The following is a 19,270-nucleotide window of genomic DNA, read 5'->3' on the forward strand; positions in this document are numbered from 1 at the left end:
CACAACACATCTATATATAGGCTCTGCCATGTCTTTGGATGTCACTATCAGTAAAAAAAAAAACTAAAAGAAATACATCAAGCAATAAAAAGAGCAAACAAGACACTACCAAGAAGACAGAGGAGGAAAAAAATAAATAAAAGAAGTGCTGTGTAGTATTGGACTGCTGTGTAGCTGAATGGATTTTGCTTTTCCGAAATAAGGAGCTCCATTCCTGCTAGTTTGTTCATTACCTATTGTAAGCCCAAGTGTAAGAGAAAGGGGTGGCATAGTAGGCAGTTTTTGTTTATCTAATTATTTCTTAACAGGTAACTTCTTTAACTTTTTTTTTTTTTTTGGTGGAGGGGCAGTTGATTTTTTATTTGAAAAATATACAATCTATTATATTTTATTGTTCCTTGCCTTATATTTTATTTGCCTAGTGACATGATGTTTTGGGCTAAAAGGAACATTATTTTCTCAACAACTGTGGACTTATATAATGATTGAGATATGTGACTTACTGCTAAAGAATATTTTCAAAGAAACCTTGGAATTACCATTCATTTTTAACCCAAAAATAAGTTAAAGAGTAGCTCCATGAGCTGGACATATCCACAGGTCAGATTAGCCATTATGTCATTATAGAGGGAAAAATGGTGGGGAAAAATGAGCTATCCAGAGTAAAAACCTTCTCTGTGCTCAGGTTCTTAGGCTGGTGTTAAGGTTTACATTTCAACAAGAAAACACCTAAACAAGACCACCAGGAAAACACAGCAGTGGCTTAAGGGTCCTGGACCAGAGCCTGGACCTGAACCCACCAGAGCATCTCAGGGGAGACACGAAAATGTCTTTGCACATCCAACTTGGTTAAGCTTGGATGATTCTGCCAAGAGGTAAATATGCACAGCTCACTTAAGGTCCTGCTACAGCATTTCAATTGGGTTGATGTCTGGACTTTGACTAGTCCATTCCAAAGCTTTGATTGTTTTCTTTTTCAGCCATTCCTATATACTGGTGTGCATCAAATCATTGTCCTGTTGCATGACCTACAGTAATGTTGCCCAAGCTTTGGCTTAACAGAGGAGTTCATGGAAACCTTATTGATTGCAAGATGCCTACAGCAGGTCCCAGATCCACAAACAAGCCCAAATCATCACTTCTCCACCACTGTGCCTGAGGTGTTTCTGCTGAAATGCTGTTTGCTTTTTCCCAAACTCGGTGCTGGACACCAAACAACTCCACTTGTCTTGGTCTCATTTGTCCACATTCTTCCAAAAGCCTTGTGCTTGTTTATATGCGGTATCTCAGTCAAGCTTCCATGTTCATTTTAGAAAGAAAAGGATAACCCTCTGGCAACCCTTCCATAAAATTATGCAATTGTTTGGTCTTCTTCTAATTGTCTTGTTACAGTATGGTCTTTACCATTTAACATGCTCACTAAGGCCAGTAGGGTCTGTAGATGTACAGTACAGTACTGTAGCTCTTGGGTTGTTTGTATTTCTCTGAGCATACTGTAGCACGGTCTGACATTGGTGTTCATTTGCTGAGACATCAACTCCTGGAGGAATTGGTCACTGTCTGGAATGCTTTTCACTTGTGAATAATCTTTTATTACTCAAAACTCCAATTAGTTTGGAATTGGTTTTATAACCCTTTTCCGAATGTTGTGCAGCAGCAATTGCTTCTCGCAAGATCACTGCTTATGTCTTCTTCTTTTGGCATTAGGGTAACAGACAGCTGAATGCTCCAGACCAACAAACTGGTGAAACTTTTGCTTTAATAGAGGTCTGCACACCTGCTGATGATCAATTAATCAAAGGGCTGATGATTAGCAGCACCTGGCAGCACTTAGCATTGCCCACATGATTTTTTTTTCCTTCCTGGCTTGATTTTTGTTAAATAAATAATGGCACAGTGAAAAAAAAATAATATATACAAGTCGTTCCTTGTCTAAGGTTGTACAGTATTTATCTAATCCTAAGACTCACTATGATCAGGTGATTTCAATTAAAATACATAGAATTTACAGAGGGAGTACTTACTTTTGTAACATTGCGTGTATACAGTATGTAAAAAGTAGTAGTAGTTTATAGTTAGAATTTTTTTTTTTTTTCATTTTAAAAAAACACTGGATTTTGTTAAATCTATAAAATAGCACAAACCACTTGGAATTACGTAATTTGGCAGCAACAATAACAGTCAGTTGCTTCTATAACTGTTCTCGAATAGTCCTTGCAGGAACAATATCGAATCTTATTTCTGCTTCAGAGGAGAAGTTTGTTTAGTTACCACAGTCAAAAATTTTCCACAGTCTGTCTCTGGAATTATTTGAGAAAATCTCTTTGCTTCTTTATCAGAATTTAATCTTTGTTCTTGTAGGCCTGCTTTCATGAGACCAAATAGGTGAAAGTCTGATGGAGCAACATCAGGACCATAGGGAGGATGCTTTAACACCTCAAAACAAGGTTTGTGCAAAGTGTTGACAGCATGGCAACACTGGCTAACAAATGTGCAACCTTCATAAAAAACTTTAAATAAATAAATAAAATAATGGCATCAAGTACACCCTTAGACCACAAAAAAAGAATCACTGCACCCTGTGCATGCCATCTATTTTTTCTTGCAATGCAGTTACAAATGAACTAATGTTCTGTAACATGTTTACACTTACACAGCAGTGACTGGGGAGACATTAGCCTTTAACGGAAAATGCTGATAAGACAGTGCAGCCAACAGAAGTGCGGATCATTTTTGACTCTCCTTCGTGTGTATGTACATAAAGTGAGTGAGAGAGAGAAAGAGAGAGAGTTGGAATTGGCTTGTCTCCCTGACCTATAGACATTGTTTATAGAAATCAGACTTTTACTGTACATGCAATATATCTTTTTTAATCATCACTATTTTACCTTAAGTATTACTTTGTTAATTTTGTCATTACTTTTATTTACATTTAATACAAAGCTTTTTGGCTGCCAAACAGGTAAGGAGGCAATAAAAACCGATACTGACTCCATAAATCAAATAATTAAAAGCCAATAATGATCCGATAACGGCCCGTATAAATCGATACTAAGGAATCGATACCAGATGAAATTTTTGAACATGCTCTAGTTTTCCTCCTGACATGAATGTCGTTGATGAACTTGTCATAATTTAAATACCGTCCTTTACTGAGCTCTCCAGAGGTTATAATGAATTTGCATCCATGTAGATTTGGGAGCGTATTCAGCTCAGTAGAATGGGGGTATAAGCTGTAATTTCTTTAGAAAACTGCACAAATTGTATCTGAGACCATATTTTAAGCAAAGGGACCTAATTAATTCAATTTTACTACTTTTAGATATTTTTTTAAAGTAGAAAACAATTCCTTGCTCTACGACAGTATGCATAAGCCCAAGGCTTTTGCTTGGTACTGTATATAAATAAAACACTCCAAAGGTAGTAAAAGTGTTACTTTATCATTGTGGTGTGTTGTGTGTAAAATGATAAGGTAAAAGGGATTTGAATCCATTTTATGATGCCTGCAAAACAGCAAAATGTGGAAAACTTGAAAGATCTGAAAACTTTTTAGTTGGCACAGTGTCTGTGCATCCGTCTGCTTAGCTTTTGGAAACTGAACCAAACACAGTAAAGGTAAAATCAGGTAAAATGTCTGGAACAGTTTTCTTTTAGTGCTCCCTTACCTTACAGAGATGTTATCGTCTCGTGTGTCAGCCTGTCTGCCATGTATGAATGTTGGTAAAAGTATCTTGTTACAGAAAATATCTCAGAAATAAGTTGTGTAATATTGGATTCCTATGCTGTTTTGCTCTCTATGATGAGATGAATTAATCACTTTGGCATTGACCCAAACATGGCCAAGCTACTGTATATAATATTTAAGGGTATTTGAAAGACATAAATTAGTTGCAAATCAGTGGCAGATCTCTTCATCGAGATATTAAGGTTTACTTGTTTTATAACGAAAACTTTGATACATTTTTAGAACTTTTTAATGTTAAAATTGTGAAAATGTTAAAGTATGTAAACTCTGGAACCTCCCTGAAACAGGTGTGCTTATACAGTATTAAGCCTGAGCCACAAAAAAATTTGACCCATTTATGTTCTTGAAATTAGTTTTGCAACAGTCCTTGGTGATGATGCTGAGAGATTTTAATTAATATTAAAGTACTTAATTGTTTGCATGTCTATCAATCTTCTTAATCACCTTAGAGAGAAAGTACCAGCAAGATTACTGGCAGTGAGTCAAGCATCTCTAATACAAGCAGCACCCCGTTACACACACACACACACACATACACCTGCACACACTCACAGACACCCTGGTCTGGTTGGTAATTTGAGTGGTAGTCATGTAGGCCTCATTCATGTTTGGCACTAGAACAGAAACTGCGTGCATGCTCTTTTGATAGAGCAGCTGTCCAGCCACTTCGTTTGAGCGTTAGCCATTGATCCACTTTCATGTTAACAAGTAGGTCCTTGCAACCATCAAAGCTAAAAGGGAGTGTCATCATTACTCCAGCATCTGTGTGCAAGTGTGTCACATACATGTAATATGCAATTGGAAATGCAGTGCTAAGCACATTTACAATGACTTAACACCATGAATTCTTTTAAGTTAGCAATTTAAAATGCAGCGATGAATTTACATTTAGTGTTTGGCTTTATTTTTCTATGATGAGATGCAGTAATTGTGTGTGGTGGTATGTTGGGGAGTATCTACCATAGTTTAACTACTTATTTACAGAATACCTTTTTTTTTTTTTTTGCAGATGCCTTTCCAGATTTTGTTCCCTTTTTGCTGTTATAATAACTTTTACTCCTTTAGGAAGGCTTTAGAGTAGATTTCGGAGCAGTGCTCAGTGGGTTTGTTTATTCAGCCACTTGAGCATGTAGTCAGTGTTTTAGTTCATCCTAAAGGTCTTCAGTGGGGTTGAGGTCAGGACTCCTCTGAGAGCAGGACATTCTTCCACTCCAACTTCAAACCATGTCTTGATGTTGCTTACTGTTTGCACAGGATCACTGGCGTGCTGTGATTGTAATGCTACGTACTGTACTGTAATGCAAAACCATAGTTGAATAGTTGTGCTAGGAGCTGAGAGAACATTAAAATGTTCAAGGGCCGGTGGTCCTTCAGGCCCAGTTTTGCAAAGCATTGTTTAACAGCCCTGGCCAAAAGTTTTGAGAAAGGTCTGCTGCATCAGTGTTTTTATCCGTTTTTATCTGAAAAAAAGATCTACCTTTACCATAGTAGATCTTTTTGTCAGATGTTACTTTACTATGGTTTACTAAAGTATAATTACAAGCATTGTATAAGTGTCAAAGACTTTTATTGGCAATTACATTAAGTTTATGCAAAGAGTAAATATTTTTTCATATATCTTTTCCAAGACTTCTGCAATTTACCCTGGAATGAATCAATTCTGGGCCAGATCCTGACTGATGGCAGCCCATTCTTGTATAATTAATGTTTGGGGTCAGAATTTGTGAGTTTTTCCTCGTCCACCTGCCTCTTGAGGATTGAAGTTCTCAATGGGATTAAGATCTGTGGAGTTTCCAGGCCATGGACCAAAATTTCTGATGTTTTGTTCCTGTATCCATTATTCTTGGATGATTTGGAGAAGTTGCTCTTGGATAATGTTTTTGTACCATTCTGTATTCTTTGTGTTTTCTTAGGCAAAATTGTGAGTGAGACTCCCTTGGCTAAAAAACAACTCCACACATGAATGGTCTTAAAATGCTTTACTGTTGGCAGCAAAGGACTGATTGGGCTGTAGACAGTCGAGGCTACAGTTTGGGTCTACATTACATGAATGTAATTATGTCTGTGCTAAAGTGCCATGAAATATGATGCAAACATGACATGACTTTTTGTTATTGTGCATTTGCTTGTTTGATTATTGTTGTTGATTAGCTGGCAAGTATGGGCATTACAGTAGGTCCTCAGTATTTTATATTCAACTGATACACGGAATAAATGCATTATCAAAACATTACACATGTACAGAGCATGACAATTGACCTCAGGTACCGTATAAAGCCTGAAATCTAGCTTCCGAGTTGTGAGCAGTGGAGTGAGCCCTCTCTGTACCTGCTACTGTGCTTTTTATAACCAATGGTTTACAGTAAGGCGATATCAATTGCTTATTAATGAGATTGGATTTTCCTTATGACGTATAGATTATGGTTTTACAGTACCTTTATCCCTTATTCTGCACAATACTGTAACTGCTCGATAAAATGAAAATATCACAGTTGCCATGCCTTAGTGTAACATTGTTGCTTAAATACACACTACCTGACAAAAACTGTTATCTTTCAGAAAGGTCAGTTTATTGCCTGCATCAAGTAATTAAAACCAACAAATGACAGGAATTGGGTTAAGAACTGGTTAAACATTATTAAAACCTGGAAGAATGGTACTGAAAAATCAACTTTGGATCTTTGGAAAAAATCACAGCTATGTATAATAATATTTTTTTGTTTGACAGGTTCCAAATGCAATGTAAACACTTTGTACAACCCTTTAAACAACATTTATGCTCGGATTGGATTCTCTGTTACTTGTAGTAAGTCATGCTGGCCAAAAATGTCTCCCATAAACATAAATGTTGAGATAAAAAAAAAAAATACTTAATAAAAAACACCTGGATCCCAAGCTGTGCAGTTGTTATATCTAAAACTAAAACTAAAAACCACACATGTCCAGGTTCAACAGCCGACTGTCAGACAGACTTTTTACCTCTCTTTCTTCCTTACTTTTCTCCCTTTACTACTCTCACTACGCCAGATAAAAATATCTGTCAGTAAAAAATATATATATAAATAAACATTCACCTACTACAGTATAAGCACATCCAAATGTCTTCATAAAAAAACTAATGTAAAGTGTGAACACCAGATATAAAATGTGACCTGAAATTTGTAAATAGTGAGAGAAGAGAACATGCAATAGTGTTGGACAAGCAGGATGCATGGAATATCCAGTGTATTCTTTTAGCTGACTTACAGAGGGGACAGGGACAGATGTCTGACTGTCTGTTTCATCTGGACTTGACATCAGCACAGCATATTTTCACAGCCTCATCTAAATGAGGAGACCACTGAGAAAGTAGGCTATGTGAAAAATAATAAAGTGCCTGTTGGCAACATAGAACACAGTGGTCACTCACTCACTCACTCACTTACTCACTCTCTCACTCACTATCTCACTTACTCACTCACTCACTATCTCACTCATTTGCTCACCCACTCACTATCTCACTTACTCACTCTTGCTCACTCTGTCTCATTAACTTTTTGTCTCTCACTCACTTTTTCACTCACCTTTTTCCACTTACTCATGCATTCCCTTACTCACTCACTCACTCACTCACTCATACATCAGTTCATTAATTCACTCACTCACTCTACTGAAAGACTCTAATGGCTGAATATATTACATATTGATGTTTTTCCTATTCCTATTTCAAAGGAATAGTTTAAGTCTCTGACTCCACTTCAATTGGAGATCATGTTTATTTCTGTTCCAGAGCATAGATTGTTTGCAGCACTAAGAGATGCGCGGTTGGCTGCTTTCCATATTCGGGTCATGTTAGTGCGATGCTCTTTTTTCATGGATGAGATGCTATGCAGGGCAGAAATGCGCTTTAACTCGCAGCAACTCGCGCTGATACCGCAGTTTATGCAGCCAAGCCCTCTCCCATGGCCTCTTGTTAGCACTGGCTGCTGATACACATGGCTGCCTGTCCACTATTATTTTCCTCTCTCAATCTTTCTCTTTTACACACACACACACACGCACACACACACACACACACACACTCCCACATGCACAGCTTATTCCCTTAGGGCTCTTGTCAGGATAAATTGCTTAGTTGTATTTAAGGCCTTGTTATGAAAACTGCAGGTATAAATGCTGATCGAGAATGGTGGATAATGGTTTGCATTTTGTTTTGTTTGTATCAGCAAGACAGGATAGTCATGACTCTGGAAAGTGAGTGTGGATTTGGCATAGCCATGCCAAGATTTAAATGAATGTAATTATTCCGCTTAAATACTGAAATCTAGGCTTAACTTGTGACAGGAATGCTGGGCCACTGCAGAGTTCCTGGAGCACATTTAAATGCTGCCTTGGTCTGACTACAGGCAAAGTGACATGTCAGTCAAAGAGTTGTTGTTCTCTTACATAATTATTAAAAATTAATTGACAAACATGCTAGAAAGTTCAAATACATTGGAAAATGGGTTTAACTGAGCTTGCAGCAAGCAAATAATGTAGATATGAAAAAGATCACAGATGGTACATTTGCACATGAGGGACGTTTTGTGTGTGTGTGTGTGCACGCATGCTCAGGTACATGTACGCGTGAACAGCAGCTTTGATATTTAGCGTTATTTCTCCACCCTCAGAGAACATTTTCAAGGATATCTCCCTCCCTTTGAAATGACAGATTTTGTGTGTGTGTGTGTGTGTGTGTGTGTTTCTCTTCACGACTGTGTGTGTGTGTGTGTTGCATTATTTAATACTGCGCGCCCACCACGCTGACAGCAGATGAGAGCAGAGAAGGCGGCAGTGCGCCATTGCGTACATGGGGTTTTCTTTTTTCCTGTCAGAGATTTGCATTTAAGGATGCCACCAAGAAACTCATTGTAAACACACTCCTGAATAGCCACACACATACAGACGAGTGCCCGAAAATGCTCTAAAGCCCCTCTGACACTTAAAGAAGATGTGTCCGTTCTAATGAATGAAACATTTTAGAGGTTGTTTGTCGAAGACGTTTGCAGTGTTGTGCGTTTAATGTTAAAGAAATGCTTCAGCTATGACTGTCACTGAATTTGCTATTCCGTTCTTACTGCCTATAACACTGTATCTCTTATTAGGTTAGATACGTGTCTGAAAGAAATCCTACATATTTTTTATTGCATTTTATATTATGATTTGGAATTTTGTAACAGATTTCTGAGCTGTTCTTAATGCTCTCCAATATTGATAAACTGATATTTTATTTAAGTTTTTTTTTATTACCTTTGTGATGCTTAACCCATTTTCTCATATGATCCAAGGTACTGTACACTCCCAGGCACTTCGTTAGCAATACCTGATCAATTGCTTGTAAACACAAATATCTAATCAGCCAGTCACATGACAGCAAATCCATGCATTTCGCCATGTAGACACAGGAAAGACAATCTGATGAAGTTCAAACATCAGAATGAGGAAGAAAGGTATTTAAGCGACTTTGACTATGGCATGGTTCCTGCTGTCAGGCGGGCTGGTTTGGGATTTTCACTCACAACCATCTCTATGTTTTATGGTGAATGGAAAAAAAAAAATATCCAGTAAGCATCAGTTATCTGGGCAATACCAGAGATGAGCCAGATAATCATTAAGCATTACTGGTTTGAGCTGATAGAAGGACAATAGTAACTCAAATAACATTAAATTAACTGTAATCTAACATGCAGCATATAGACAACTAAAATGCATGACTAATGCATGTTCCGGGACACTCTCAGGAAATGGGTTGTTGGGTTGCACACTAAATCCACATACAACTATGCCAAGGTAAGATCCACACAATTATTACAACGAATACAAGCCAAATCTTGCACATCAGAAGTGTATAACTGTAAAAACATTCCAGAGCTCAAACACCAAACATTTAATTCTGCCTTAAAAATTAAATAAATAAATTCGCACTTAAAAATTTAAAACACAACACCAACAAAAACACAGGAATGACAAAGACAAAATTTTCTGACCAGAATTGATGTTTGATATTTTTTGTTCTTTTGGCTCCTCCTCAATTAAAAATCTCGTTGTTGTTGTTTTTGAAGTTGGTTCTTGTTGTTGGACAAAGCAATGCATGTGAATTTACTACCCATAGCAACAGGTTGCCTGGTAGACTGGTGGTTCACATTCAGTGTTCCTACTGTTATGTTAGGGTTCGGAAAGGAAAAAAAAAAAGGATCAGTATGAGCTTTTAAATAATTTATTTCAGTTAACTGCTCATTTTATAAATTAATGGATTTTTACTTTTCATTTTATAAATGTTTTTCTAACTGTCAAAAAGCAACCTAATACCAACTGTGTTGCAGCATCAATAATCCCACAATGTTTTGAGAGTCATTGATTCCTGTGAATATGGGTGTGATGGTCAGGTGTCCACATACTTTGAACATATTGTGTATGTAAGCCAACAGACAATAATGTTACTGTGATCTGTGGAGCCAAAAATTAAAATCATACTTCTATGAATGTACTGTTTATGATAATTCTTATTATTCTTACTTGCCACAGCGTCATCTGTCTCCATCTAACCCTATCCTCTGCATCCTCTTCTCTCACACCAACTAACTTCATGTCCTCTCTCACTGCATCCATAAATCTCCTCTTTGGTCTTTCTCTTGACTTCCTGCCTGGCAGTTCCAACCTCAGCATCAGCATCCTTTTACCGATATATTCACCATCTTTCCTCTGAACATGTCCAAACCACCTCAATCTGGTCTCTCTGACTTTATCCCCAAAACATCTAATATGGGTTGTCCCTCTGATGAACTCATTCTTGATCCTATCCAGCCTTGTCACCCCCAAAAGAGAACCCCAACATCTTCATCTATGCTGACTCCAAATCTGACTCCTGTATTTTGCAAGAAGTCTTCTAATTACAGGGCAAAAGCTCAGACAGTACAGTAGCTTCATCATTTAAAAACTAATTGCTTTTAATCATTACTCTTTTTTTTGGGGGGGGGGGGGGGGTTCCTGTTATATTTCTATTGTGTTATATATATACTTTATACAATTTTATATTTCATTAACACATTTATGTTATGCTATTTTATAGTATTCTTGTGATTGCTTGATTAATGATGGCAAACTTAGAGAAAAATCCAGCTTTGTCCACAAGCTTCCTGGAGTCGGTGGAACAAGCGACTGTGAGCCAGTTTTGATAAATTGCTTCAGGGTATAAAATCTACTGCTTCTTGTCTGAAAAAACTCCAATGATCTCTGTGCCAATCCTTCTCTTGAGATCTTGGTCAATATAATAGTTCTAGTACAATTTTAGAGTAAATTTCTCTCCTTCTACACAGATAAAAAAGCTCACACATTCACACAAAAGTGGACGCACACACATGCGTACACACACACACACACAGACACGTGCACACACACACTTACACACATTACTGGAAACAGGGTATTGAAAGTGTTGCTGAAGGTAGAGCACATAGTGTCAGAGCTCAAAAGCATTTAATAGCTCACAAAGGTAGCATTTACCAAGCATGAGCAGGACCAGCAATTTGGAGCACAAGAGCGAAATGGGAAGCAAACAACTCACCAAGAGGGAGAAAACCTTGCCCTCTTCTTTTTATCTGGCCGTGCTTCCTTTAGGGTTCATTATTTTAGTCAGAGTGTTTTCTGTCAGCACGACTGTCTGGTTGGAGCAGACTTGTCAGTGTGAGGCGGCAGTATGGGGTGCAGGTGCTGATTGCTGAGGGAGCTTGTGGAAGTGGAAAGGGAGAAGCAGCTGACAATTCCCTTATGCACACCTGAGCACTGTTCTCAGGTCAGCTGAAATAGAAAGATGGATTTAATAACTGTTCGCAAGTTGTCTCAGTCGGAAGGAGAGTTGATTACTGTTGTCAAGTTTCCCACTGTGATCCTAAATAAACTAACAATAGAACTTATACCAGTGACAAATATGAGTACCATACATTTATTCATTTGAATGAGTACCCTACATCCTTATATACATTCAACTCTCTTTTTAAAAGCATAGATACATAGAACAATGTACCATAAGATGACATAGTGAGACAGGAAGATCTACATGATGCCCAGTGGGACAAAAAGGGCAGGTGGGTGATTGCAGAGGTATAGGCTGGGCTTACCAGAGCACTGATAGTAATACACCCCAGCAGGCAAGAGGGCAGATAAATGGCAGAGTTTAATTGATCAAATAAATTCAACAGGTGACCTATAGAAAACCAGTTACCATGGCAACAAACTTTCATTTTACCAGAATGTGCTAATATACTTTTGCTGTTCGCCAGGTACATTACATGTACTGTACATGTCATGTCCACAATATGTTAGATTCTGTGACCTTTCTGATTGACAGTTCACAGACAGTGATAGCGACCATTCACATTACACACTCGTTTATACCGCAATAATCACCCTCCCAATGAAATCTTCACCAATAATAGAGTGCAAGCATTATTGTTCAGACAGATGGCTTATAGGTTGGAAGTAGTTTGGTGCAGGTAATGGGAGGAGATTGAATAACCATTACATGTACTGTATTGGATGTACTGTAAGCGGTGCACAAGAGAGACAAAATATTTAACCTCAGTGATGTGGGTGGTTGAGTCGTTCAAATATTACATACTAGGCCAACACTTTGATATGGAAATCGACTATAGACTCCTTTTAACAGTAGAACAAAATGAAACTTTAATGCCCTAAATATCAAACCAGGTGGTACCTATCAGTGCAACTTTATAAGTACAAGTTAAAATGCTGGCTAACCTGCTACTTATCATGGACAATGTTTCTCACCCCCTCCATGACTCTCTCATTATGCAGAGCACTCTCAGCTCCAGACTGATTCAACTATGGTGCAGCAAAGAGTAGGTCCTTCAAACCCGCTGCTAACAGACTGTACAACTCATCCATGCTGTGTTAACTGTGCAAAAACATGACACTTTCACATCCCTGTGCACGGTTTATTTCTTTATTTAGTCCTTTTAAATCACTTAGACCACTGACCTTCACTTTATGTTTCCATGCATTACAGCGTTTTATTTTTTTTCTTCTCTTTGCATGTATGCTCCTTACAGTTATGTTCAAAAGTTAGTTTCCCCTCTTTTAAAAAATTACCGTTTTGCTAAATTTGGTTTAATTTTTGTTAAAGAAATAATGGCACAGTAAAAAAAAGTTATACTGTAAGTTGTTCCTTGTCTGAGGTTGTTTTTGCCTAGTGCTAAGACTGCAACAATTAGATGACATCAAAAACACAAATTTTTGGCGGTGATTAAACAAATTTTAAATTGACTAAATGTTCAGTTAGAAGTATTTGATTTAAGATCAGTGACATGCACTAGCATTTTGCAAAGCTGTATGGCCCAACTGTGTAGGAGCAACAGTATACAAGAGAATGCTAGCATGACTGTTTGACTGGCCACTTAAATATTCTTTATGATTCTAAATATTTTTATTTATTTTCTTTTTATTTTAGACTCAAGATGGCTTCTTGTACACTACGTCATTCTTTAGGTCAAATTTAAGAAAAATACTACATACTAATTTGAACTGGTAATGAGAGAGGGCCAGACAGTCATACAGCTTCTTGATCGATACAGTTTTCCTATGGAATATTGAATAGAACCACACCTAACACCACTTGAACGGAATCGACCCAGAACAATTATTGCACCAAAAGAGGAAACTATCTCTGCATGTAATAATACCACTTCTGATCCATTAAGAAATGTTCAATGTTCTTTTATTCAGCATATACACCAGCAATGTTAACTCAGAGGCCATCAGTTTAAGTATCCAGATACAGACTTTTGGGCCACTCTACATACAGTAGACCCCCTGAACACTACACTTGTACTGCACTTGGACTCTATTCTTTGTGAGATGGATTCAACACATGCCAAATGTGTTGAGTTGAATCCAGTTACCAGAAAGGTTAATGTAGAATATTGAATTCAATTAAGAAGCGTTTTGCTTTGTAATATGGTGCATTATCATGCTAGATGTAGCCATTTAAAGGTTCATTCTGGCCATAAAAGGATGTAGATGGTAAGCAACAATCACCTCCAGTAGGCTTTGGCATGGCTTATGACCGACTGGTACCATATTAACTGGCCTGAAAAGTGCAAAGAAACATTCCCAACACCATTCCACCACCTCCACCAGCCTGGATTCCTCACCCAAGGCAGGTTGGGTTTATGGATTTATGCTGTTTGTGCCAAATTCTGACCCTACCATCTTTGTGCCTCAGCAGAAATCAAGGTTAATTAGATCAGGCTATATTTGTCTAGTTGTAAACTGTCCAGTTTTGTTGAGCCTGTGCCATCTAAAGCCTCACCTTTGTTTGCCAGCCTGGCCATTCTTTACTTAACTCTCTGATGTTTTTGTCCATAGACCTGCTATTTACTGGATGTTTGTTTCTTGATTGCATCATTTTGAGTAAACTCTAGTGACTGTTGTGTGTGAAAATCACCAGGAGATCAAAAGGTTTCCACAATCATGCCATGGTCAAAATAACTGTGATCAAATTTTTCCCATACTGATGGTTGATGTAAACATAAATGCATAAATAGTTTTGTTCCTGTATCTTAGCCTGTTTCTGCTTTGCCAACCCCATATTAGCCTGCAAACAATGGTTGCTCATGTTTATGGTGTTGATGGTGTTGATGGTAAGCTCCTGCACCTACAGTAGATCATTTTGCTTGAAGAGTTCAGCTAACAAACATTCTTAAATTCACCTTTTCAAAATAATTCTACTATGATTGCTATAATAATTCATGTCTTCTAGCATTTTTATCATACAGTACAGAAATGTCATGGATAAAAATTAAACGGTGCAGGGCAGTCCTGTCCTAAACCTTATCAGAGAAAATGGATACAAAGAAAAAGTCCATTCTTTTCAAGTCAAGACACTACAACAGATACAACAGTGAGAACAATAGATATCAGCTTAAAAGTAAATAATGTTAATGATTGTTTTATTTTGACCAAGGTAAATGAGTATCGAAACAAATGACTTAACTTAACGAGAGTTAAAGGTCAGTATTTTTCTTTTCCTTTAATAAGATAAATTTCAGAAGCTTCCTTAAAGTGTATGTTATTGCTCCAGCTAAAATACCCTTTAGATAATGCATATTTTATACCACATCTATGTCCCTATCTGTTTCCTTATATTTCCAAATGTACCATAGGAGAGGATCTCCTCCTTATGGGGTCACATTAGGGGATAAATCTATTAATAAATATATATTTATTTATTTTTACTTTTTTTGTGCACTTATATAGAGGCCCAAGCTGATATCTAAATGTGACTAAAAAATATGAACTAATTAATTAATTAATTTTATTCTGAGGTTTCTTAAGTAATTAGCTGTTTTCAGTTTTGACAAATTTCACAGTCCTTAGGTCAACTTGGATTGCACTGCAGACATAAATATATATTTTTTTTTTAATAATGAATGAATAAAATAAATAAAAAATACAAATGCAAGTGGAAACATCTTGAATATGAAAAGATTCCATTGTGTGTTTTATAAGATAAAAATAAACCAGAGATATGAGTTTATTAAACTAATTTCCGGACATTTCTACTCATTTCAAGCTTGACATGGCTTTATTCTATTAGGAGATAATGTTGCTACTTTCCAGAAATGAGTGCTTCAAATGAGCAAAATTATCTGCTAATAGAGAAAAAAATTCTAATCTTCTAATAAGAAAAACTGGTCTTTGTTCAGCTGCGAGACTATAGTGAGCTAATGGATACGATACTATATGCTGCATCTTCACATTCTTGTCAGCTGAGCAGATAGAGTTTAAGTGAAGAGGCAATCAGCACGTAGCACCTGCACACTGGTCTCAGGTCAGCTGACGTGAACTCCATTCTGATCCACTTACTCTGAGAGAATGAGTCAAACAGTGGTTCATCTAAGCACACTTACAGTTCGGACTCGGTGATTCAATTTTTTTCTTCTGCTGAAGAATCCCTTAATCCCAGAATGGCTGAAAAAAAAAAGTAAGTCCAGAGCTGAGGCAGAGGTTTAAAATAATTTCAGCCACCTTATGGATTTCATCGGAAAGTGAGTAAGAAAGCAGGTGCTGGAAAGGTTACTTACTGTGAACGAGAAGGAATGCACACACCACAAGATATATTTTCAGAACAATGTCAAAAGCTATCTTGAATGTTGGATTTGAGGTAGACGTGGTTGGGAGAAAAGACTTAGCAGTCACTTCTTTCGAGGGAGGATTTTATGCAGTAATCATGTTAGACACCTGACTGCTAAAATGTGGGTTCAAAAGTTCAGTCCTCAATGATTCATCCAAAGTAGTGATGATTTATTGAGGCATTTTTCACTGCAAAGTTCATGAAGATATAATAGTTGCCTCTACTAAGTTGTTATTGCAAAAAGCAAAGCAGATTTCACAATACCCTCTTACGATCAAAAATGACTCTTATTTATTATTTAAATAATTATTTCAACATCCTAGATTTTCTTTTTTAAGTTTGTATACCACAGAGAACATTTTTTAACATAATTAACACAATAATATATCATCACCGCTACCAAATCGGGCTAATTCATACAACATTATACATAGTCTGACAAACAATTGCCATATATATATATATATATATATATATATATATACTACCGTTCAAAAGTTTTAGAACACTTTCTAACTCCATGATCGTTCCTGATTTTTATTTCTTTCTACATTGTAAAGGAATGCTGAAGGCGTCCAAAAAATGCATTAATCTCCTTCGAACAGTTGATATTGAGATGTTTCTGCTACTTCTGCTCTGTAAAGACTTCATAACGCCTCTAATCTGAGGTGCTGTTAATTGGTCATTTTTCAGGCTGATAACTCTAAATGAACTTCTCGTCTGTGGCAGAGGTAGGTTTTGGTCTCGCACTCCTGGGATGGTCTTTATAAGAGCCAGTTTCATTATGGTGCTTGACGGATTTTGCAAATGCACTTGCCAATACTGTTCTTGCAAGAACTATTACAGAAAGGCTGACCTCTGTGTCTTAAAATAACAACTAACTGTTGTTTTTCTTGTTGTTATATAATTACCTAATCCCATATGTGGTATAGTGTTGAAATCCCCAGTATTGTTGTAGAATATAGAAAATAAATCATTAAACGAAAACAAAGAATTTTTCAAGTGTTCTAAAACTTTTGAACGGTAGTGTGTGTGTATATATATATATATATATATATATATATATATATATATATATATATATATATATATATATATAAGCACAGGGAGAGCATGCAAACCTAATGCACACAGACCCAAGGTGGAAATTGAACCTGGATCCTGGAGGTGCATGGCAACATTGCTAACCACTGGCAAAAAAGAGAATTACTTTCATCCCTGATTGGTAAGTACAGTATGGTATGGTATGGTGTATGGTATGGTATGGTATGGTATGGTATGGTGTATGGTATGGTATGGTATGGTATGGTGTATGGTATGGTATGGTACAGTATGGTATGGTATGGTATGGTATGGTATGGTGTATGGTATGGTACAGTATGGTATGGTATGGTATGGTATGGTGTATGGTATGGTATGGTATGGTATGGTATGGTTACCATGGTTAGAGATATTTTGGATTCAGCACTGTGTTAGAAGGTTTTGTAGTTAGCGTTAGCCGTGAACCAAGTTGTAAGGTAAGTCATGAACCTGTCAGCACTAGCAGTAATGAAGGATGATAATAAAAGAAACTCAACAAAGATGGTTCAGAGGTAATTCAGAATGACTTAGAAGCAATTACTAAAAAGAGAAAGTGGTGTTTAAGATGACAGATGTGTTTTCTTGCTGAACGTGCTTTTATGTATGTGTTTGAATGTTGGTTTTGGTAGGTTCCCTCTTCCCAGTACTGCCAACCTCCACTGAATCTTTTAGAGTTATGTAGTACTTGCCTAATGTCAACCATTAGTGTTGTATAGTATAGTATGGTTTTGTGCCCCGTTATATTGCCACAGTTCATTTATAACATCTTACTGAAATGAATTCAAAAAGATGTGATTAAAGTGTATTCGGATGTTTACAGATATATACAGGACTGTATTTTATTCCCAGTTTTTTTTTGTTCCTGCTTATACATTATTTTATTCTAAACTTATTGTACAGTGTTTCAATCTATTTATTGTTTGATTTCACTAAGTACCTTAAAACAAATAAAAAACTTAGTCGCCCACACACCTGTGCGTGGTTACTTTAAATGAAGTATTAAAGAAGAAAAGGAAGGGTACAGCTAAATTTTATGTTAAATTTAATAAAATGTAATTTCTCCCACTGCTAGGGTATTATTTTTATAATGTCTATGGAACTGTCATAAAGATATTTTATGGCAGTCTTATTAGAATGGCAAGACTGTTTGACCATCCAACCAATGTGCTTAAACATGTCCTTATTATGAATATAACTGTACAGCTCACGTGGTCATTACAATTTAATATATATCCTTGTTCCCCTGAAATTACTTCCTGGCTATGCTTCTGTGTAGCACCAAATGTTCAAATTAATGAACGTGGTCTTCATGCTTCTCCCATAACCCTCAACCTACAGCATCATCACTTGACCTCCAGTCAAGCACCCTAGGGAAAAAATCCTCACCCATTTAACATCTACATACAGTACATTGCCTGGTCAAAAAATCACACACTAATATTTTGTCAGTCTTCCTGTAGCTTTGATTATGGTGTGCATTGACAATGGCAGAGTTTCTTGTATTGGTGTTGGGAGAGTCAATCCACTCTATAAAGTCTTTAACAGAACACAAGTCATGTGTAAGAGTGGTTCCTTATATTCCCAGAACCACCCTTTTACAACTTGAACTCAATAAATTGAGAATATGCCTGTGCCATCACAGAAGATAAAATCATTAGATGTGATAACCTGGTCATTCAGTACATTCAGCTAATCATCTGATTTCATTTTATTGCCATGTACCATTCCTAAGCCTAAACCTGACTAACTGAAGCAACTGATGCACCGTAGACAGCATGACCAAATTGAGGCTCTTTTCTGATCATTCTTATTAACATTTGGTTGTTTTATGGACATCTGTTTAATCTCAATCTTGAGTTTCCTCATCACATTGTGTGTGGAAATGCTCTTACTCTACTTCACTTTTAAATGTGATATATTTTATGATGCACCTTCACCAAGCTTCCAAGTGGCAATTTCTTTTCTTGACCACATTTCTTCCAAGAAGTGGACAATTCTGCATAAGGATAAGTTGTGTAAGTTTTTAATTCACATTTAAAATGACATTTTAAATAATCTCCTTAGTTGTTTTCTTTGCTTGATCCAGGCCAGTAATTTGACTCTCCTAAAAGATGTCATATTGTTTTTACAGTATATAAATCCACCAAAGACTTGAGGATTTGGTAGGAACAAGGTTGTGGTAAAGCTCAGCTTTCCTTCAATGATGCTGTGTGTCTGTGAAGCCACACACACACACAGACACACAAACACACGCACACACACAGCAGGCACACTGT

The sequence above is a fragment of the Clarias gariepinus genome, chromosome 27, assembly GCF_024256425.1.
Source record: "Clarias gariepinus isolate MV-2021 ecotype Netherlands chromosome 27, CGAR_prim_01v2, whole genome shotgun sequence".
In the NCBI taxonomy this organism is placed as follows: Eukaryota; Metazoa; Chordata; class Actinopteri; order Siluriformes; family Clariidae; genus Clarias; species Clarias gariepinus.